Consider the following 4,626-nt stretch of genomic DNA (forward strand, 5'->3'; position numbering starts at 1 on the left):
AGGCCTGAGCCCAGAGTCCAGTCCATTATACATATACGGTGCATGACGGCGGCGACGGCGACGGCAAAAACCAGCCGAGACTGCCCATATAATTGCTATCACAATGAAATTGGGATGACGTTCTACCGTGCGTCACGTTCGCCTATGATACAGTGCAGAAGGAAACTACGCGAATGACGCCATTTAGTCTTCTTCATGGCCGTGAAGTGACGACGATGATTGACGCCATGTTAGTGCATGACTGCAATGATACAGACGCGAACGCTGAAGCCTTTACTCAACGAGCTGAAGAAGCGAGGTAGCTTGCGCGCGTTGGAATCACCCGGCAGCGGAATTACGACGTACGTCATAATCTGCGACACCGATCCGTCACCTATCAACCAGGCGAGAAAGTGTGGGTGTGGAGCTCTATCTGCCGACGGGAACTTTCAGAAAATTGAAGAGATATTTTGGTCCCTACAAAGTTGTGCGACGCGTAAGTGACGTGAACTACAAGGTCATACGAGACATTCCCTCGCGAATCGCCAGCACCAACCAGAAATCGTGCACGTTGTGCGAACGATGCCTTATTGCTCAGATTGACTTGCAGCATAAGTCTTCTACACCGTATTGGTAGCAGAGCATCGGGCCGACGCTCTCTCTGGAGGGAGGCAAATGCTGCACACAGTAACCACTTTACACTCGTAAGGGGTTTTCGCCGTGTCTCTAACACCCTTACACCCTAGGAAAATGGTGTTTTCACGTATCAAAAAACCCATACCATACGGTGTTGCCACTGTTCTAACACCCTTATCATGTGGTGTTTCCAATGGCCTAAACACCCTTATCACTGAGAATGTGTTCAAAAATAAAATCTACCAGTCAGGGAAAACGCAATAACAGATGACATCAGCATAGAAGGTGCACGCACGCGCCAAACAGCAACACAACAGAGCGTATTGTAAATACCACGTGGACGGAGCGCTCGTGCTACACAGCCTTACACTGACCATTAGGTACATGTAGCCATAGTATCTTAAGCCGCCGTTCAGTGCCGGTGGAGATGTTCCTGTCCGTATAAATGAACATTAAAGATTAAGAGAATAGTGTTTGATTTATAATACGCTTGTAGATAGCCCTGAAAGAGACATATCTCTTTAACTCGCCTAAGGATCCAACGTCATTTTAATCAGCGAGTCTCAGTTATCATCTGGCACGATGTGGCATGGGTATGGGTGTTGCCACTGTTCTAACACCCTTATCATGTGGGGTTTCCAATGGCCTAAACACCCTTATCACTGAGAAATGTGTTCAAAAAATAAAATCTAACAGTCAGGGAAAACGCAATAACAGATGACATCAGCATAGAAGGTGCACGCACGCGCCAAACAGCAACCACAACAGAGCGTATTGTAGAATACCACGTGGACGGAGCGCTCGTGCTATAGTTCAGCCTTACACTGACCATTAGGTACATGTAGCCATAGTATCTTAAGCCGCCGTTCAGTGCCGGTGGAGATGTTCCTGTTCCGTATAAGAACATTAAAGATTAAGAGAATAGGGTGAATTTTATAATACGCTCTGTAGATAAGCCCTGAAAGAGACATATCTTTTAACTCGCCTAAGATCCAACATCATTTTAATCAGCGAGTCCCAGTAGTATCATCTGGCACGATGTGGCATGGGCTATGGGTGTTGCCACTGGACTAACACCCTTACCATGGGTGTTTTCCAATGGCCTAAACAGCCCTATCACTGAAAAATGTGGAGAATAAAATCTACCAGTCAGGGATCACGCAATTACAGAGACATCAGCATAGAAGGTTGCACGCAAGCGCCAAAGCGCACACACAACAGGCGTATTGTAAAATACCACGTGAACGGAGCGCTCTGCTACACAGCCTTACATGACCATCTGGTACACAATACACTGAAAGAAAATTCCTTAGAATCTACGAACAAAATGTTCGTAAAATTTAAGGTGGCTGCCCTTTTATTTAACACCGGTAATAACTTACCTAAATGCCAACAGACTGTGTCAGTTTTTTCAAATGCGGAAAGCGTCTCCTTGTATAATGTGCCACTTAAAAGTCGTAAAAGTTGGCTTCCATTTCTAATTAATGTTCTAATTAAGGTCTAATTAATGTTGTGGCTTCCTTTCGAGTTATTTTCCAACCAAAGAACCCTCGTCGTTACCAGGCTACTTTTTATTAGGCAAGGTGCTTTGGCGGAAGCACGGGGACGTGTTATAAGTAATATATATATATATATATATATATATATATATATATTAGGGTGGGCGAATATTCGAAATTTCGAATATTTTTCGAATAGTGTTTGCTATTCGATTCGATTCGCCTGGAATTTACTATTCGAACTATTCGAACTTCCCAAAACAAATACAGTCAACACCCGATTGAAAGTGACCCCTTCAAATTTTCAATATGCTTCACCACATTACACACTCGTATTGTGGCAAAGATGCCTTTCAAGCTCCGTTACGGTCGAACTTTGCCAAAGGCAACGTCCGATTGAAAGTGGTCCCTAGATTTTAGTATGCTTCACCTCATCACACTTCAGTATTGCGGCAAAGCTGCCTTTCAAGCTCCGTTACGGTCGAACTTTGCCAAGAGCAGTCACGTCCGATTGGAAGTGGTCCCTAGATTTTCAATATGCTTCCCTCATTACACTTCGGTATTGCGGCAAAGCTGCCAGTCAAGCTCCGTTACGGTCGCAAATGCATTAACTCAGAAACGCTGGTTCCAACATGGAGAAGAAAAATGTGGCAGAGGTGGGGGCTCAATTAATGCTGTTTTGGACTTGAATTTGGGCAGGAAATGTGAAAAATCGGAAGCCGAAGCTTTTTAGCATCCAAATTTCAGATGTTCTTATAATATAGAGCTCTAGGAGGCAGATTTGGACTTGTCCGCCTCATCAGTTGGGCTTCCACAGAAGTTCCCAGAAAGAGGAGGAGAGGCTGAGGAAACGGCATCTTCGCCTATCACGTGTAAAGTGTTATCGCAACACTTTGTTTGCACCAAACCATGTACATAAATACAACTCGCCTCTACATTGCCTCATTCTTCTTGATAAGACAACTATGAACACCACCCCGCCAGTGCTTCATCAACCTAGTGAAAGAGACACTTTCATGTTGCTATCTCATAAGAATATGCTTAGGAATCCTCTCTTAACTTTTTTTTCTGCAATTTCGCTTCGAAGTATTCGAAAATATTCTAGAAATATTCGAGAATTATTCGATTCGATTCGCACTCACACTTCAATATTCGAATCCGCTTCGCACCCCAAATTTTGCTATTGGCACAGCTCTAATATATAATATATATATATATTCACCCTGTGCATGGTTTCCCTTCGTTAATGGCATTTTTAGTTGCGAAGCATCTTGTGGCGGCTCAAACTGTGTGCGGCGTGACCATCCTTACTGCGCATGCGGCAAATCCTCTCCACAGACCTCCTCCCCACTCTCCCTTTCCCCCTCTCTCCTCCTCTGTCCACCCCCCCTCTGAAACGCGGGCTCGACATGCCGAAACGCTGCTTCGCATCGCCTCATGGCCCCCTTTAGCGGGAGATGGTGTGCCCCTCTCCTGCGCAACGCCGCGATGAGCGCATGCGCGTCTCTTCCCCCTCTCCCACTCTCCTTCGCTCCCCCCCCCCTCTCGCGCCTGACGACCGCGTTCACCGCTCGCCCTGAGAGAATTAACGGCCAGGCTAGAGGGAAGACACGACGCGCGTAGAGTTCCTCTGCGAGTTCCACGACGCGAGGTCGGTAGCATGCCCACGAACGCAACGGAACGCGATCGTGCAAGTTGCTCCGGCTTCGCATCGCCTCATGGTCCCCTTTAGCGGGAGATGTAATTTTTAAAGTGCAGAGCGCTTTAGAGGCCAGGCTGTCGTCATCGTATGCTGTCGTCGTCTCATGTCACTTGGCGTCACGTATAGGCGAGCCATGTATAGCACAGCCATGTATATATAGCATAGCCATGTGTGGGTGAGAAAAACGAATTGAAGTTGAGTGAGGTTTTCATGTTACCACCTGTCACTTAGGTTCGTCATACAGTCACATCATCATCATCCTCATCATCATCACACAACAACAGTCACATCAGGCAATACCAATTTTGGTGTATGACAAGCTAGCGAAACGGCCGCGAATGCACCATGAGCGTGACATATAATCATGACATACATGACATGCATATCATGGTTTTCATGCTACCACCCCGTCATTCATGTTCGTCATACAGGCGCGTAGCCTGTATGATATACACCAATTTTGGTGTATTTCAATCTAGCGAAACGCCGGTCGAGGGCACCATGACTTGGTGATGTAAATCATGGTTCGTACATGACTTGCATGTCATGATTTTCATGTTTCCACCTCTCATTTACGTTCGTCATGCAGTCGCGTCAGTAAAATACCAGTTTTTGGGTTATAGCAGTCCTAAGCGAAACGGCCACGAGTGCACCATGAGCATGCATGTAATCAGTGTGTTGTTGTGTGGGGGCCATGCATGTCTGACTTTCATGTCACCACCACTCTTTCCGTTCGTCCAGGCAGTCGCGTCCCGCGCAATACAGTTTTGGTGCTATCAATCTAGCGCAAAGGCCACGGTGCGCGCATGA

This window comes from Rhipicephalus sanguineus, chromosome 7 (genome assembly GCF_013339695.2).
Source record: "Rhipicephalus sanguineus isolate Rsan-2018 chromosome 7, BIME_Rsan_1.4, whole genome shotgun sequence".
NCBI classification, from domain to species: domain Eukaryota; kingdom Metazoa; phylum Arthropoda; class Arachnida; order Ixodida; family Ixodidae; genus Rhipicephalus; species Rhipicephalus sanguineus.